Genomic DNA, 19,825 nt, shown 5'->3' with positions numbered 1-19,825 from the left:
GCTAGATGAATTATTTATTACTAAACAGGAACAAAAATCAAGGAACTAAAGTAAAATTGGGTTGCCTCCCAACAAGCTCTATCGTTTAACGCCCCTAGCTAGGCATGATGATTTCAATGATGCTCACATAAAATATAAGAATTGTAACATAAAGAGAGCATCATGAAGAATATGACTAGCACATTTAAGTCTAACCCACTTCCTATGCATATGAATTTTGTGAGCAAACAACTTGTGGGAACAAGAATCAACTAGCAAAGGAAGGCAAAACAAGCATAACTTCAAGATTTTCAACACATAGAGAGGAAACTTGATATTATTGCAATTCCTACAAGCATAAGTTCCTCCCTCATAATAATTTTCAGTAGAATCATGAATGAATTAAACAATATAACCAGCACCTAAAGTATTCTTTTCATGATCTACAAGCATAGAATTTTTATTGCTCTCCGCATAAGAAAAATTCTTCTCATTCGGAATAGTGGGAGCATCATAAGAGACTCGAATACTATAAATTGTTTCCACATTAAAAGAGTAATGTTCAGAAAAGGGGTAATCATAATCATGACAAGTTTTATAAATATAATCACTACTTTTTATAGCATAAGTATCATCACAATAATCATCATAAGTAGGAGGTATGCTATCATCATTGTAAATTTGCATATCAAAACTTGGGAGACTAAAAATATCATCTTCATCAAACGTAGCATCCCCAAGCTTGGGACAAACATTAATTGCAGCAAATATATTCTCAAAAATATCATCATCATCAAACATAGCATCCCCAAGCTTGGGCCTTTTCATATCATAAGCATAATCACTCTCATCATTAATAGTATGGATAGCACCAATAGTATAGCGATTATCATATTCTTCCAAGCAAGTGCCAAAAAGATTTTCAAGATCATAAGAAGTGTCATTATCTTTCACAATTATATTTTCATGAGGCACAATAGTAATAGGAGCAGCACTATTTGGGAGAGATATCTTTTTACCTCTCTTCCTTTTTCTTTTCTTCTTCTTCACCACATCATGTGTGGGTTCAATCCTCTTTTTGGAGCTCCTTATTAATGAGATTGGTTGAATAGGAGGCTCCTCCTCGTTACCTGATTCATCATAAGAAATAATAGGAGGATATTGGGAAGTCTCTTCCCTTTCATTAGTATTCTCTTCATCTTCTATTTGTTTTCTTGTCTTTATGTAATTGGTAATATAAGGATTTTCAATGCAATTCACCGCACAATACATATAAATTTCCTCTAGATCAAAGCCAAGAAGTTTGTAACGGGCAAATTCTGGAAGATGATTAGTTAAACGTTTCATGTCTTCATAACCCATAAGCAAACTAAGTTAATTATAATGTGCAAGGGAAATCAAGTCATCACAAATTTTTGACACTATTAGATCATGAAACAATTTGCATCGGATAGCTAAATGACCCTGTTCATTGCAAAGTCCACAAGTACGGCCAAGAAAATTTAAATTTTCAGCACAATCATCTAGTATTTCTTGCAACAATTTAGTTTCTAAGTACTTATGCTTCTTGCAATATCTATCTTCCCTTTTTGGTGTACACTTACAAACCCAATGCACTTCACAAAAATTGACATGTTTATAGGAGACATTTTCATCAGAACTAGTGCAATCATCATTAGTATCATGGATATTCAAAGAATTCATGCTAACAACATTGCAATCATGCTCATCATTCAAATATTTAGTGCCAAACATTCTAATGCATTCTTCTTCTAGAACTTGAGCACAATTATCGGAATTCTTATTTTCATGATAGATATTAAAAAGATGAAGCATATGAGGCATCATTAATTTCATATTTTTTATAGTTTTTTTTATAAACTAAACTAGTGATAAAATAAGAAACAAAAAGATTCGATTGCAAGATCTAAAGATATACCTTCAAGCACCCACCTCCCCGGCAACGGCGCCAGAAAAGAGCTTGATATCTACTACACAACCTTCTTCTTGTAGATGTTGTTGGGCCTCCAAGTGCAGAGGTTTGTAGGACAGTAGCAAATTTCCCTCAAGTGGATGACCTAAGGTTTATCAATCCGTAGGAGGCATAGGATGAAGATGGTCTCTCTCAAGCAACCCTGCAACCAAATAACAAAGAGTCTCTTGTCTCCCCAACACACCCAATACAATGGTAAACTGTATAGGTGCACTAGTTCGGCGAAGAGATGGTGATCCAAGTGCAATATGGATAGTAGATAAAGGTATTTGTAATCTGAAATTATAAAAACAGCAAGGTAACTAATGATAAAAGTGAGCATAAACTGTATTGCAATGCGTTGAAACAAGGCCTAGGGTTCATACTTTCGCTAGTCCAAGTTCCCTCAACAATACTAACATAATTAGATCACATAACTATCCCTCAACATGCAACAAAGAGTCACTCCAAAGTCACTAATAGCGGAGAACAAACGAAGAGATTATGGTAGGGTACGAAACCACCTCAAAGTTATTCTTTCCAATCAATCCGTTGGGCTATTCCTATAAGTGTCACAAACAACCCTAGAGTTCGTACTAGAATAACACCTTAAGACACAAATCAACCAAAAACCTAATGTCACCTCAAGTATTCGTGGGTATGATTATACGATATGCATCACACAACCCCAGATTCATCTATTCAACCAACACATAGGACCTCAAAGAGTGCCCCAAAATTTCTACCAGAGAATCACGACTAAAACATGTGCCAACCCTTATGCATAGGTTCATGGGCGGAACCCGCAAGTTGATCACAAAAACATACACCAAGTGAATCACGTGATATCCCATTGTCACCACAGGTACGCACGGCAAGACATACATCAAGTGTTCTCAAATCTTTAAAAACTCGATCCAATAAGATAACTTCAAAGGGGGAACTCAATTCATTACAAGAGAGTAGATGGGGAGGAGAAATATAAAATCCAACTATAACAACAAAGCTCGCGATACATCAAGATCGTGCCAAATCAAGAACATGAGAGAGAGATCAAACACATAGCTACTGGTACATACCCTCAGCCCCGAGGGAGAACTACTCCCTCCTTGTCATGGAGAGCACCGGGATGATGAAGATGGCCACCGGAGAGGGATTGCCCCTCCGGCAGGGTGCCGGAACGGGGTGGCTTTCGGTGGCTACGGAGGCTTCTGGCGGCGGAACTCCCGATCTATTGTGCTCTCGGATGTTTTTAGGGTATACTAGTACATATGCCGGTGCGTTGCAACGGGAAAATTTTGCAAAACCTGCTCCACACGCCGGTACGCGGCACTTCATATATTGAAATATGTGACGTGTGAAAGTATACTATCCAATGTGTTACGGAAAACATTTCAAATAGCATGAAACAACTAATTCAACAACTAACGTCACATTACAAGCTATACCCTTAAGTCAGTCTAGTCATCTTTTTTATAGTAGCAAAACAAATATTTCTTGAGAACTTGCAAGTAATTATGATGAATATAATCTATAGAACTATGTTGTCCTACCAAAGAAAAAACTTCAATTTTGTTAGGGATAAATGATGGCCCAACAACATGGTATCCAGCTATTCACTTGAGATGGGCTCAACAGCCATCCGTCGTGAAAACCATTGAAAAAAGCGGCAGGTGGATGTGCAACACCAGAGACCATCCGTCTTGCTATTGAAGGAGATGGATGCGCACATGAAGAGGCAATTTTACAGAAAAGACAATGTATTTTTGGTATTCAACCCACAATCCTCGGTGAGTTAAGAAAAAAACGGTTCGACACTTTCTTTGGGCTGCAGATCGAGCGGCGGCCCACCCGATCCGATCAAGAGCAGGACGACAATGGCAGGGCCAGGACACGGCGGCAGGGCTGCGGGAGGCGGGAATCCCCAATTGAAATATAGTACATGAACATATATATAGAAAAACAATATATGTACATGTACTATTTTTTGTGGTGGATGAATGTTATCCGAAAAACTGTAGTCCTATGCTACAGAAAAAGCTCACATAAATAGCTCTTCAAAACAAAGTAGTGGCCTAAAAACTGAAACATTTTGTGTGCTTTCAATGTTGATGAGTTGCTAACATTCCTCTCTTATCTAATTTCTGGCCACATTAGCCTACTGGCATGATGAGTGATTTTGCTTCAGTTAGATACATTGGTTGATTGGATCTTTCGATCTTCAGTTAGCTACATTAGCTACAAGTGTTGTGAATAAGCAAAACACATTTTATAAGAAATTTAGTGATGTCTTAAGAACCTGATGCATGTTGGTTTTACCACTGAGAGCCATCACCTTTGATCTACCGACAAATAGTCAGAAACCCACTTATAGTTTTAATCCAGTTAAGTGTTCAGTATGAAAAAACTAAGCTCATATCACGTGGTGTGGCCATGATGTAGAGCGATACTACTAATTAATAAGTGAGACTTGCCAAATACACCGGAGAATAAACATGAGCCATGAACTTAACCTGTGGACTCATGAACTAAACCATACAGTAATATCAAACTAAAACATGAAGTATGTCAGCCACGAAGAGATGTTGTTTTTCACCTATCTCAATTAGAGTACATCCTGGTGTTTTCATCATCTTCCTGCTCTTGACCTTGTTCTTCAACAAACCTGCTTCAGAGTACTGTTTCTTTGTTGTGTATAGATTGGAGAGCAGCATGTAGTAGCCAGTGTAGACACACCATCAGAAACAAGATAGTGATATGTGCGTCTCAACCAAATCGCATGATGCACCTGCTCCAATGCCGCCGCTGTCTCTAATGCCCCTCGGGATGCAGTTCCTAGCATTGTAGATGCCACAAAATGCAAGGATCTGCTGGAACATGGGCCGTTTCATTAAACATTAATCAAACATATATGGTCCAGCCAAATGTAGGTGGCTGGGTTGTTTTTCAGCAACTAATCTGCAAGGACATATTAAAAAATGACCAATGAATACACTTAAATGTGCAAATGTTGATTCTTGAACAATTAAGATTGAGACAGAAGTTACTATTAGGATGAGTTTGCAAACATCAATTGGTTGGCAAGTAACGTCAATTGCTTATGCATGGATATACGTCTCTTGTCATATGCAGATTTTACCTAGCCATATTACACATAGCAAGGGAAGCTTAAGATATAAACTGTAGGCAAGGAGACGAAGCACCACAACCACATGTTCTTGCTCGCCTAACTTTCTTCATAGGTGTCACTACCAGAAAAAACAAACACACACAAAAATCAACACTATTACTGGATGCTCCAGATCTCAGGCTCGCCTCATCTCACCTACCTCCTGCTTAGCTGTGTAGTTGCAGCGCCGACCAGGCAGCATGACACTACCAACGCGCGCTAGATATCAGTATCAGGGCAAACTCGCCATCAACGAAACGATCTTTCCGCTGTTCTATCAGCGGGAGGTATACTTTACCAACACTGAACATTCGGACTTCTCAGACAAAATATTGGACACACATGAGGATTAATTTCTGGACTTCATTGGCGCATGCACACATTTTATTTTTCGTCAAGTAGCTCTGGGAATGAGGTCCCTTTAATCCGAATAAGAAAAATACAAAAGTTGTTTATCACTATCCATTTTTTCACCACTACTATATGGTTCCTGTAGTTCGAGTTTATTCTAAAAAATAATAGCATCATTATTACCAACATTCAGTAGGTCATTGCCTCTATGAATTGGACTTTTTGATATGTGATTCCGCTCTTTTAAAATTTATTCACTATAATCCTTGTACAATGTGTGAGAAATCTGACAAAATATGTTTAGAACTTGAGAAGCATATTAACAAATAAGTGGCTAGCACAGTTTGCAAAACAGAGCATGATGGATGACAGAGAAAGAGAGACAGATAGAGAGAGTATTTTTAGACCTTGAGAAGCATATTAACAAATAGGTGGGCAACACAAACTTGCAAAACATAGAATATTGTATGAGAGACAGATGGGGTTGTAGCGTTGCTTACAGATAAATTTTCTTGTGGACATTCAGCAACTTGGACCATGACTTGGAGCGAGGGATCCATGGTGGTTGTTCTCATCCACAACAACGGCTCTCGCTGTAAGCAACGAAAAAAGAACCCGCATTTTCGAGGTCTCACAGCAGCTGACTGTGGACTCCCCGTTCGGGCTCCGTAAATGTTCACACAGCTGGAATAAAAGGCAAAAGTATTGTCACCTGTTACCTTTCTTTCACGAATTACATTGCATCAGAGAATGGTAAAGGGCAAGGCAAATCACAAAGTAACCTGGTTAACCTATTGCAATATCAGCTCCTTTGTTTTGTTTTCATGGAGCTGATTCTCTATCCAAACAACAACCATCTCACAGGTTGTGCACATAACATCCGAGCCAACATTTTCTATACTGACAACGGATTCAATCCTGTTGATGTGTTAGTTATGTAACCTCAGGTGTTCATTGAGAACTACGTTACTGTCAGTGGTTGTGTTGCAGGGTTCTGTAAAGTGTTGTCCTGGTCGATCCTTGTGTCATGCATGTGAAGTGCACTTTGTACAGTACCTGAAGCAATAATTTGGCCATACATGTGACTTCATTTATCTTGATTTTGACAGACTGTGACTGCATTTAACCACAGAACAAAAATATAACATCTCCATTAGCTGAATTATGAGAGATTCTAACTGCATTTTGCTGGACTACACAGAATATAACTAAAAACTGATATTTCACAAGATGTAATTGCACTTGTTGTATATGAATTGAAATGCCATTCCATTAGCAGTACTGAGAGGAACATATAGGTATAGCAGCAATTTGCATGAAGAGAGCTGAGACAAACACAACACTATTTAATTTAAGTTACAATATCGCAGCCATAGGAAAATATAACAGAAACACAAGAGCACTTATTTAGGTCAAGTTTGTATGCCTTTATACATTAAAAATTCCCTCCTTCATCGCTTGTACGGATGCCATGAAATCATTTGAGAACTTATGTGCCTCTTGCATCCTGTAGTAACCAGTGCAAACATATCCGATGGCTAGCTTCTATTTTGGGGCTAGAACATTGCGATCTTAAATAAACGTTACCATGACAAGAAAATTTGTTGGCAAGCCATCACATACATGAAAGCTGGGGCATCCCCGAGGCACTCATCGTCGATGGTCAGGCGACCGCCGCCGCAGCTTGATCACAACTCCTTGATTGTACTCCCTCTGTTTCTAAATATGTCTTTTTAGAGATTCCACTACAAAACTACATACTTGATTTATATTTGGGTAGATACTTTTCAGTGATTGAAAATATTTGAGATAGATCATAGAGCTGGTGTATATTAATCAGGCAGGGGAAGAAGGAACATACTTGATTTAGGCCGTCAGACTGTTAGTTGTAACCATGTTATTCTGTCGAGCTTTTCCATCAAGCTGTCGAAAAAGTATCAAAGTAGAAGTTGTTAAACATGAAACTACCAAGTTATCTACTGTGCTATTGTGGTTGTGAATCAGAGTAAGGTCCTTCAACTGAGGTTCTTGCCATTTTTAGTTAGCAACTAATTGTCTTGAGGCGCTCTGACCCCAATGTACCCATGGTCTGACCATGAGATTTATTATCCATCAGAAGCTCGCAGCCTTTTTCTTGACTTCATGCCCTTTTCAAGTGGAGTTGCAGAGTATGAATAGGGAAATGATCATAGATGGCAACACCTATAATATTATTTATCTTGATAAAGATGCACTGGATTCGCAAGTAGTTTTAGTGTTTTTTTTTCTAAATGGCTCAAGTACTTGAGCTTCTGCAATCATGAAAAACAAAAAAAGGCGTCCTGTCAACTGCTCAAGCTAATAGAACATATCCATTATTTCAAAATTAAAAATTAACAGATCTGCATTGTGCATGATTGTAAACAGCCTATCTCTAAGAAATTGTTTGCATGCATCATCACTCGTAGATATTTAGTAGCAATATTTTATTTATAATATTGTAGACAGTACAAAGGAATCATAACTAAATTTTGCATCAACTTTTCGAGTTTGGCCACCCTGAGCTGTATAGTTGCAGCATGATGAAGACGGCATTGCTCTATGTGTGGTTTCTTAATTTCAACTCAAACAGAGAAGAAGCTTTCTCAATTTCTCAATGTTGCCAATGCTGTTTGGTATGATGTTTTCAGTGCCATTATCCAATAGGCAATATCTATCCATAAATGATCAACAAATAACAAAGTGCATTACTGAGAGAGGATGCAGAGCATCCAGAAGAAGGGCCTAGGCATATATGTGCGCGTAACTTGAGCCGATCAATCGACCAAAATTAGAGCCTCTCTGTCTGAAGAAAAACTTATTGTACCAAAAAGACCAGAGTTTATCACCTTTGTTGCTACGTCTCTGCTGGGCATCATGGCCTCGTATTGGATATCTTTGCTTCTGTGCTGTCAATCTGTCGGGTGTCCGAAAGCGCCTACTGGTTGTCATTTTTGTGTGTCTGCGTGAGAGCATCTAAAAAAGTAAGTCAAGGGTGCATCATGTTATAGGAGAAGAACATCAGCACATAAGCTAACTTGACCTTAACTCCACATGTCGTGGACACCAAATCCATTTTCAGTACACATAATTAAAAACTTCAAATTGATTGAGTTATAATAGTTTTGATATATTTCTATAGTTTTGTAGTTCTGCTAAAATGCAAGTTGGAAACTATTATTAGCATAACATTTCAGCACCTATTCAATGTTCATATCCAAAATTTATGCATCCAGTTTGTTCGAAAAAAATAACTTAATTTTCCTAGATGCATTGGCATGTGCAGTATGTTCACTTTGAAAACAAATTACACCAGGCCTCATACATTAAAGAAAAACCTGGGAAAAAAATGAAGTTCAACTCTTTATAAGCATAACATCAAACATGTTGTGGGCGCAATCTCAAGAAAAGGGGCACATATTTATTTGGGAAGAATGCAGTTGTCCATCCATATATAAGAGATAGAGAGAGGGGTAGCTTGTGAGGGAGAGGAGCAGAAACATCCGTCCATGACCACCAGTACAGAGAGAGGTTCGCATGCTCTGAGCTTCGATTTGAAAAGGTTCTGCAGTAGTGCTATGGGCAGTGGGGCCGAACTGGCGCGTGGTGGGGGTGGGGAGCCTTCCGACGTGGGCAGGCGGGGCGGCGCGCTGGGAAGGTGGCTCCGCACGGCAGTGCCTGGCGAGCGGGTGCTGAAACAACGGCGGCGCTGGATGGATGGGGGGAGGGGCAGATTGAGGGGAGGTAGGAAAAGAGGGGAGATCAATGGAATACCTAGTGGTCAAGTCCTCGTTCGTACTCCACCCGTGGCCTGATTGGTGTCGCCCGAACGGGCGGCTCTGGATCCCTCCGTCTCCCGCGGCCGTCCGTCCGCCGTCGCCCGTCTCCGGCGAGCTCCTGCCCTCCCCTCCTTTCTTCCTTCTTCTCTTCCTCACCTCCCTCTCTTCACTTGCGACCCCTCCTCCCACCTCTGAATCGGCGTCCCCAGGCCCTGCCGGTCCCGGATCCGACCCCCGTGAGCTCCAGCCGTCGCCTTCGTTCTCCATCGAGCAGCCGCCGCCCCAGCCGCTCGTTCTACACCGGGGTATTTTTGCAACGTTATCTCAGGGCCACCCCAACAGGATCACGGGTTGAATACAAAAAAGTGCGGGGTCCTTTTTGTAAGAATGAAGTGTTTTCTCAGATACACTTAAGTAGGACTGCGGGTTAATTTCTCAGAAACAGGGGGACTTTTTTGCAAAAAGGCCGACGACGTACGACCAGAAGCAGTCGCTGGTTTATTAGTAGGTAAAGATGGAGATATATAGGCGGAAGAAGTACGTCAAGGGGGTCATGAGGGGCCCACGAGGGTGGAGGGCACGCCCAGGAGGGTGGGCACGCCCCCTGCCTCGTGGCCTCCTCGTAGATCCCCTGACGTGCACTCCAAGTCTTCTGGGCTTCTTTTCTTCCAAAAATAAGTTCCATGAAGTTTCAGGTCAATTGGACTCCGTTTGATTTTCCTTTTCTGCGAAACCCTAAAATAGGCAAAAAAAACAGAAACTGGTACTGGTGTAACACCCCGGATATGATTTACCCAATATGTACTCCAACTCTTGCCGTTTCCGGCCTTAAATTATTTTATTTTCTCGGGTTCGGGTTTTTGTCTCCGTGTGTTGTTATCGTTGTCATGCATCTCATATCATGTCATCATGTGCATTGCATTTGCATACGTGTTCAATCTCATGCATTCGAGCATTTTCCCCGTTGTCCGTTTTGCATTCCGGCGCTTCGTTCTCCTCCGGTGGTCATTTCGACCTTTCTTTCTATGTCGGGATTAAACATTTCCGGATTGGACCGAGACTTGCCAAGCGGCCTTGGTTTACTACTGGTAGACCGCCTGTCAAGTTTCGTACCATTTGGACTTCGTTTGATGCTCCAACGGTTAACCGAGGGACCGAAAAGGCCTCGTGTGTGTTGCAGCCCAACACTCCTCCAAGTTGGCCCAAAACCCACCAAAACCCTCTCCATCATCTAGAACGTTCGATCACGATCGTGTGGCCGAAAACCGCACCTCATTTGGACACTCCTAACTCCCTCTACCTCTATATAAAGAACCCCCAAAAATCTCCTCCTTCCTCCCGAAAACCTAGCTCCTCGTCCACCGCGCCGCGCCGGACAAAATCCGCGCTGACGGACATTGTCCGCTCCCCCCGCTAGCCACTCCGGGAGCGCCACGTGGCCAGCACCCGCGCCCACTTCGCCGGCCCGCCCGGGCCCAGGCGGGGCCCCCCGGCCCGAGCCGCCGCTTCCCGCGGGCCAGATCCGCCCGCCACCCGCGCCCTTCTCCTTCCCCGACGCCGACGAGCTGCCGCCGCCGCCTCTCCGCCTCGGCCACCGTCCGCCGCTCGTCGCCGGACCCGTCCCCGCGCCTCCTCGCCACCCCGCGGTGGCCGGACACCTCCTCGCCGCCGGATCCGGCCGGAGGAGGCCGGATCTACTCTCCCCTGCCTCCCTGCCGCTCCGTCGGGCTTGCCGGAGCCGCGGCGACCTCGCCGGAATTTACCTCGGGTTGCGTGCCGCGAGGAACCCTAGATCCGCGGGTGGTCATTTTCTTCTAAGTCCTCAAGTTCTCAGTTCCATATGCCCATGTTCATCGTGCTATAACTTTGCACCCGTAACTCCGTTTTGTGCATATGGCATATCAAAATGTTCGTCTCAGAGAGCACATCATTTCATCTCACTGCATCATTTTCATTTGAGTTCATCTTGATGCCCGAAATGCTGTTGGAAGAATGCTATTTGAGATAATTGTCAGATCTGCTGCTCCAATTAGATATTTGTCATTTTTGCCATGATTATTGTGTGCATGATATGTCCTTGAGCTCTACATGTGTTTTGTTATATGTTTTGCCATCTATCCAGAGGTGCAACCCATGTATTTTTGTGATGTGTGTGGTGACTAGCACAAGCTTGCAAAGTGGGGCATTCGTTAATGCTGATTTCAGGGACTTGGCATTTCCACTAAGTCCTTGGACTGTTTATCTCATATGGCCATATGTTCATGTTGTTTCCTAGTGATCCGTGCCTCTTTTGAGGATGATCAGTAAGGATGTTTTGTTAATATTGTGGTGCTCTATCCATCCATGTCTTTATTTACAATTATGGAGCACCCTATCTTGAGTCAATCGAGCTCTACTTTTGTCATTTCGTGAATCTGGGCAGATTGTCTACTTGTTAGCGATTTTGCCGAGGATGTTGTAGTTGATCCGTGCATGCTATGTTATTGTTCTTGCCATGTATAGCTTGTATTTTTGTGTATTCTTGATGGGTGTATGATTATATTGCCATGACATTCTCTGTAGTGAGTGCATCGAGCTCGTAAACATGCCTACTTGATATCTGTTTTCAGCATGCTCCAGTTTTCACTAAGTCTGAGAACTGATTATGTTTTTGCCATGTTCACATTCTTGCAATTGTATTTTCTGATCCCTTTTGGCTCAAGGTCACTAAGGGACTTTTGTTAAGCTCTTTGAGTAGCTCCATGCCATGTTTTACTTTGCCATGTTCAGGTCCTGTAGCATGTAGTTTTGTTGCTCCGAAGTGTGCTATCTGATCTGAAATTCCAGACAAGTGTTAATTTCACTAAGTCTGAGATCTGTTTGCCAAATGCATTTTTGCCATGCTTGTTTGAACCTGTTAATGGATGAATTGGCAGTAGCTCAGTGCTAGACTTTTGTTAAGCATCATGAATGGATCCCTGCCATGTATTTTGTTGTCATGTTTGGGTGCTGTAGAATGTTTATCTTGTTGCATTTAGATGGCTACTTGCTGTAAATCGTAGACCGGTGCCATATTTGAATTGCTTGCCATTTCCAAACCGTAACTCCGATTCCGGCGTTCTTTATATCGTTTTCAAGCGATTTCATCTCATCTTTCCAGTGGAACACTTGGATTTACAAGTTGAGGCCAGGTTCATGCATTCCTTGTCAAATCTTGCATATGCATCACATATTGCATCCCACATAGCATACCATGATTGCATCATACTGTTTGATCCTTGCACGTGGTTGATTGTGTCCTTGTTGCTTGTTTGTCTTGTTTGGGTAGAGCCGGGAGACGAGTTCGCTAACGAGGAGCCCGTTGAGTTTTCTTTCGAGGATCCAGTCAACTCTGACAACTTTGCAGGCAAGATGACCATACCCTCGAAATCACTACTATCTTTGCTTTGCTAGATGCTCGCTCTTTTGCTATGCCATGCTACGATGCCTACCACTTGCTTATCATGCCTCCCAAATTGCCATGTCAAACCTCTAACCCACCATGTCCTAGCAAACCGTTGATTGGCTATGTTACCACTTTGCTCAGCCCCTCTTATAGCGTTGCTAGTTGCAGGTGAAGATTGGAGACCGTTCCTTGTTGGAACATTACTTACTTGTTGGGATATCATTATATTGCCATGTTATCTTAATGCATCTATATACTTGGTAAAGGGTGGAAGGCTCGGCCTCTCGCCTAGTGTTTTGTTCCACTCTTGCCGCCCTAGTTTCCATCATATCGGTGTTATGTTCCCGGATTTTGCGTTCCTTACGCGGTTGGGTTATAATGGGAACCCCTTGATAGTTCGCCTTGATTAAAGCTTTTCCAGCAATGCCCAACCTTGGTTTTACCATTTGCCACCTAGCCTCTTTTCCCTTGGGTTTCCGAAGCCCGAGGGTCATCTTATTTTAAACCCCCCCGGGCCAGTGCTCCTCTGAGTGTTGGTCCAACCTAGAGCCCCTTGCAGCGCCACCTCGGGGAAACTTGAGGGCTGGTTTTAGTTGTACGGATTGCTTATCCAATTGTGCCCTGAGAACGAGATATGTGCAGCTCCTATTGGGATTTGTCGGCACATTCGGGCGGTGTTGCTGGATTTCTTTTAACCTGTCGAAGCGTCTTGAAGAACCGAGGTACCGAGTCTGATCGGAACGTCTCGGGAGGAGGTCTATTCCTTCGTTGACCGTGAGAGCTTGTCATGGGCTAAGTTGGGACTCCCCTGCAGGGATTTGAACTTTCGAAAGCCGTGCCCGCGGTTATGGGCAGATGGGAATTTGTTAATGTCCGGTTGAAGATAACTTGAACCTTAACTTAATTAAAATGAATCAACAGTGTGAGTTGCCGTGATGGTCTCTTCTCGGCGGAGTCCGGGAAGCGAACACGGTGTTGGAGTAATGCTTGCGCAGGTTGTTCTCTAGATTACTCGCTTGCGCTTTGCCTCCTCTTCTCGCTCTCTTTTGCGAATAGGATAGCCACCATATATGCTAGTCGCTTGCTGCAGCTCCACATATATTTACCTTGCCTTACCTTTTAAGCTTAAATAGTCTTGATCGCGAGGGTGCGAGATTGCTGAGTCCCCGTGGCTCACAGATTACTATTACACCAGATGCAGGGCCTGATGATTCCGTTCCAGATGACGCGCTTGAGCTCAAGTGGGAGTTCGATGAGGACTCTCAACGATACTATGTTTCTTTTCCTGATGATCAGTAGTGGTGCCCAGTTGGGGTGATCGGGACCGTGTCGCATGTTGGGTTATCTTTTATTTTGGCGCCGTAGTCGGGCCATGAGTATTTGAATGTTGTAATGCTATTCATGTACTTTGATTGACGTGGCGAGTGTAAGCCAACTATGTATCTCCCCTTTTATTATCTATATTACATGGGATGTTGTGATGATTGCCTAACTTGCAACATTGCTTTCAATGCGGTTATGCCTCTAAGTCGTGCCTCGACACGTGGGAGATATAGCCACATCGAGGGCGTTACAACTGGGCTCTAGGTTAATAGGTTAGTCCCAAAAATCATATAAAATAGCATATAAATGCATATAAAACATCCAAGGTTGATAATATAATAGCATGGAACAATCAAAAATTATAGATACGTTGGAGACGTATCATGGATCACGTGATATCCCATTGTCACCACAGATAAGCACATGCAAGACATACATCAAGTGTTCTCAAATCCTTAAAGACTCAATCCGATAAGATAATTTTAAAGGGAAAACTCAATTCATCACAAGAGAGTAGAGGGGGAGAAACATCATAAGATCCAACTATAATATTAAAGCTCGCGATACATCAAGATCGTTCCGAATCAAGAACACGAGAGAGAGAGAGATCAAACACATAGCTACTGATACATACCCTCAGCCCCGAGGGTGAACTACTCCCTCGTCATGGAGAGCGCCGGGATGATGAAGATGGCCACCGGAGAGGGATTCCCCCTCCGGCAGGGTGCCGGAACGGGTCTAGTTTCCATCATATCGGTGTTATGTTCCCGGATTTTGCGTTCCTTACGCGGTTGGGTTATAATGGGAACCCCTTGATAGTTCGCCTTGATTAAAGCTTTTCCAGCAATGCCCAACCTTGGTTTTACCATTTGCCACCTAGACTCTTTTCCCTTGGGTTTCCGGAGCCCGAGGGTCATCTTATTTTAAACCCCCCGGGCCAGTGCTCCTCTGAGTGTTGGTCCAACCTAGAGCCCCTTGCAGCGCCACCTCAGGGAAAATTGAGGGCTGGTTTTAGTTGTACGGATTGCTTATCCGATTGTGCCCTGAGAACGAGATATGTGCAGCTCCTATTGGGATTTGTCGGCACATTCGGGCGGTGTTGCTGGATTTCTTTTAACCTGTCGAAGCGTCTTGAAGAACCGAGGTACCGAGTCTGATCGGAACGTCTCGGGAGGAGGTCTATTCCTTCGTTGACCGTGAGAGCTTGTCATGGGCTAAGTTGGGACTCCCCTGCAGGGATTTGAACTTTCGAAAGCCGTGCCCGCGGTTATGGGCAGATGGGAATTTGTTAATGTCCGGTTGAAGATAACTTGAACCTTAACTTAATTAAAATGAATCAACAGTGTGAGTTGCCGTGATGGTCTCTTCTCGGCGGAGTCCGGGAAGCGAACACGGTGTTGGAGTAATGCTTGCGCAGGTTGTTCTCTAGATTACTCGCTTGCGCTTTGCCTCCTCTTCTCGCTCTCTTTTGCGAATAGGATAGCCACCATATATGCTAGTCGCTTGCTGCAGCTCCACATATATTTACCTTGCCTTACCTTTTAAGCTTAAATAGTCTTGATCGCGAGGGTGCGAGATTGCTGAGTCCCCGTGGCTCACAGATTACTATTACACCAGATGCAGGGCCTGATGATTCCGTTCCAGATGACGCGCTTGAGCTCAAGTGGGAGTTCGACGAGGACTCTCAACGATACTATGTTTCTTTTCCTGATGATCAGTAGTGGTGCCCAGTTGGGGTGATCGGGACCGTGTCGCATGTTGGGTTATCTTTTATTTTGGCGCCGTAGTCGGGCCATGAGTGTTTGAATGTTGTAATGCTAGTCATGTACTTTGATTGACGTGGCGAGTGTAAGCCAACTATGTATCTCCCCTTTTATTATCTATATTACATGGGTTGTTGTGATGATTGCCTAACTTGCGACATTGCTTTCAATGCGGTTATGCCTCTAAGTCGTGCCTCGACACGTGGGAGATATAGCCGCATCGAGGGCGTTACAAGTTGGTAATCAGAGCCTTCCCCGACCATTAGGAGCCCCCACTGATTGATCGTTTTTAGCAGCCGAGTTGTGTCTAGAAAAATGTTTTGAGTCATTTAGGAATTATATATCGGAGAGTTTAGGAATTCTTTTTACTTCCCAGTCTCCTCATCGCTCTGGTAAGGCATCATGACGTAGAGTTTTGACTCTTCTCTTCTCAAATTTCACTAAAAAAAAATTAGGATCACGCGGGTATCTTGGAATCGTTCCGATGGTTTTGTGACGAGAACATTGTCTTGGTGCCTCCTGTAAGGGGTTTTGTGGCAGTGTCCCGGGGAGTTGAGCTCCGAGGTGTTGTCGTCACAATTTTATCGTTGCAGTTTTGGAATACCTGAGTTTAGTTCGCCGACATCGAAAATCTCTTTTATGCAGTTCGTTAGTGAGATAACCTCGACGCCACCCAGTACTGGGGCGGGAGTTCGGGAGTATCGCCATAACTTGTATAACGGATGCTTTTCGAAGGTTGAGGTAGATGGTTTCCGAAGTTTTTCTCGGTTATGTGTTGAAGGATGGGTACAGCTGGATGTAGGAATTTCTAGATTTGGGTGAGATATTATGCTTCCCCTGTGTCCCCAACACCTGATTGCATAACCGGAAAGGTTCAGGAGTTTCATAGGTGGGAATTCTTGTAGCTCTAGTTCTTCTTCCACGGATATTTGGTTTGAGATTGGGATTTCTTACCGAGTATTCGTTCTTGATCCATACCTTGTTGATTTTTTTCTCTACCTGAATTCTAAGTGGCTTCTCAATTTATGGATATGTGACCATTTCAAGAGGAATGCATTCGTTCATTTTATTCGGATGTGAAGACTATATGTTGCAATTTTCATTCCGTTGGATTCAGCTTCATTTTATCTGTCAATGTGCTAACGGTGGTCAACCTCTTCAGGATGGCTCCCGCTAAGAGCACCAATCAGAATCAGAATCAGGATCCGCCACCACCTCCACCTCCTCCGGAGGCATGGCAAGCTGTGATGGCCGCAACCAATGCAAACACACAGTTGATCATGCAAATTCTTCAAGGGCGCAATCAAGCGAACCAAGGCAACCAAGGCAACAATCAGAATCACTTTGCTACACTCAACCAGTTCCTTGCTAACGGGCCAAAGACTTTCAGCAATTGTGTTGAGGCAACTGATGCTGACGATTGGCTTGTGGATCTGTGCAAGCATTTCGAGTGCAGTAACGTCAGGCCTGAGGACTTTGTCAAGTTCGCTTCCTTCCAACTCAAAGACCAAGCCGCAGAGTGGTTCCAGCAGTACAAGGATTCCAGAGGAGGACGTGTTATTACCTGGGATGAATTCCTTCAAGATTTCAGAGCTCACCATATCCCTCAGAGCGTGGTTGAAAGCAAGCGTGAGGAATTCCGCAACCTGAAGCAAGGCTCTTTGTCTGTCTATGACTACAACAAGTTGTTTTAGAAGCTCGCCCGCTTTGCTAAGCAGGACGTCCCTGATGAGAAGAGCATGATATACCAGTTCAGGGGTGGTCTCAGAGAAGAAATCCAGCTAGCTCTTGTTCTCTTTGAGCCCTTGAGGTACGATGAGTTCTACAACATGGCATTGAAGCAAGAGGCCGCTCAACTGAGGTGTGATGCTTCCAAGAAGCGAGTTAGAGATGCTACTCCTTGTTCCTCTACTCAAGTGGCCAAGCAGCAGAAGTATTGGCTTCCTCCTCCTCCGTTCCGTCAGCCGTATCGGCAGAAGAGCAAAGGTGGCAGTGGATCTTCCCACCCACCCAACCCTGGTTTTCAGAACAAGACTTCGTCTCAAGCTCCAAGATCAAGTGCTCCGTACCACCGTCCGCTTTCAGAGGTCACGTGCAACAAGTGTCAACAGAAGGGTCACTATGCCAACAAATGCTTCAATCAGAGGCGTCTTCCTCCTCCTCCTCCTGTGAGATCGGCAAGTACAGCTGTGGTCAGGCATAACCCCAAGTACGCCAAGGTCAATATGGTGAATGCAGCTCAGGCAGAGGATTCATCAGATGTCATCATGGGTAACCTTCCTGTTAACAATATTCCTGCACGAGTTCTTTTTGACACTGGTGCATCCCATTGTTTCATCTCGAGACCTTTTGCATCTAAGCATGATTTTGTTACGCAAGTGTTGTCGAAACCGTTGGCTATTGTCTCTCTGGCCCGTCAAATGACATCTCGAGTATGCGTTCCGGATGTTACAATCACTTTGGGTGACTATAAGTTCTTGTCCTCTCCAAATGTTCTTGGTGACTCAGATATTGATCTTATTCTCGGAATGGATTGGCTTTCTAAGCACAAGGCTGTTGGAAATATGCCCTAGAGGCAATAATAAATTAGTTATTATTATATTTCCTTGTTCATGATAATCGTTTATTATCCATGCTATAATTGTATTGATAGGAAACTCAGATACATGTGTGGATACATAGACAGCACCATGTCCCTAGTAAGCCTCTAGTTGACTAGCTCGTTGATCAATAGATGGTTACGGTTTCCTAACCATGGACATTGGATGTCGTTGATAACGGGATCACATCATTAGGAGAATGATGTGATGGACAAGACCCAATCCTAAGCCTAGCACAAAGATCGTGTAGTTCGTATGCTAAAGCTTTTCTAATTCAAGTATCATTTCCTTAGACCATGAGATTGTGCAACTCCCGGATACCGTAGGAATGCTTTGGGTGTATCAAACGTCACAACGTAACTGGGTGACTATAAAGGTGCATTACAGGTATCTCCGAAAGTGTCTGTTGGGTTGGCACGAATCGAGACTGGGATTTGTCACTCCGTGTAAGCGGAGAGGTATCTCTGGGCCCACTCCGTAGGACATCATCATATGCGCAATGTGACCAAGGAGTTGATCATGGGATGATGTGTTACGGAACGAGTAAAGAGACTTGCCGGTAACGAGATTGAACTAGGTATTGGATACCGACGATCGAATCTCGGGCAAGTAACATACCGATAGACAAAGGGAATTGAATACGGGATTGATTAAGTCCTTGACATCGTGGTTCATCCGATGAGATCATCGTGGAACATGTGGGAGCCAACATGGGTATCCAGATCCCGCTGTTGGTTATTGACCGGAGAACGTCTCGGTCATGTCTGCATGTCTCCCGAACCCGTAGGGTCTACACACTTAAGGTTCGATGATGCTAGGGTTATAAAGGAAGCTTGTATGTGGTTACCGAATGTTGTTCGGAGTCCCGGATGAGATCCCGGACGTCACGAGGAGTTCCGGAATGGTCCGGAGGTAAAGATTTATATATGGGAAGTCCTGTTTTGGTCACCGGAAGAGTTTCGGGGTTTATCGGTAACGTACCGGGACCACCGGGAGGGTCCCGGGGGTCCACCAAGTGGGGCCACCTGCCCCGGGGGGCCACATGGGCTGTAGGGAGTGTTCCTTGGCCTACATGGGCCAAGGGCACCAGCCCCACTAAGGCCCATGCGCCTAAGAGATGGAGAGGGGGCAAACCCTAATGGGATATGGGCCTTAGGGCCCATATTGGTGCGCCTCCCTCTCCCATCCCATCTTGGCCGCCTCCCTTGCCCCCCATCTAGGGCTGCCGCCCCCCTAGGGGTGGGAACCCTAGAGGGGGCGCAGCCCCTCCCATTCCCTATATATATGAGGCATAGGGCTGCCCACAATACACGCGATTCGATCTCTCGTTGGTGCAGCCCTGCATCTCTCTCTCCCTCCTCTTCTGTGGTGCTTGGCGAAGCCCTGCAGGATTGCCACGCTCCTCCATCACCACCACGCCGTTGTGCTGCTGCTGGATGGAGTCTTC

The 19,825-nt window shown here is 44.0% G+C and overlaps 1 long non-coding RNA gene across 9 annotated transcripts; it reads right to left on the bottom strand.

Moving 5' to 3' along the window:
• Positions 1–4,304: 4,304 nt before the first annotated feature.
• LOC125531760 (uncharacterized) lies at positions 4,305–9,613 on the bottom strand. 9 transcript variants are annotated; one of them, XR_007293504.2, is made up of 5 exons: positions 9,264–9,613; positions 8,339–8,451; positions 6,254–7,394; positions 5,972–6,155; positions 4,305–4,909 (listed from the first exon to the last, which is right to left on the bottom strand). It is a non-coding gene; the product is annotated as an uncharacterized LOC125531760 (long non-coding RNA). The 9 variants fall into 9 exon arrangements; XR_007293503.2 differs by having other exon boundaries at positions 5,972–7,190; positions 7,333–7,394; XR_007293506.2 differs by having other exon boundaries at positions 4,305–4,818; positions 9,264–9,612.
• Between the last annotated feature and the right edge of the window lie 10,212 nt (positions 9,614–19,825).

This window comes from Triticum urartu, chromosome 1A, assembly GCF_056163025.1.
Source record: "Triticum urartu cultivar PI428250 chromosome 1A, HENAU_Tu73, whole genome shotgun sequence".
NCBI classification, from domain to species: Eukaryota; Viridiplantae; Streptophyta; class Magnoliopsida; order Poales; family Poaceae; genus Triticum; species Triticum urartu.
This window is presented reverse-complemented; position numbering and strand designations above follow the sequence as displayed.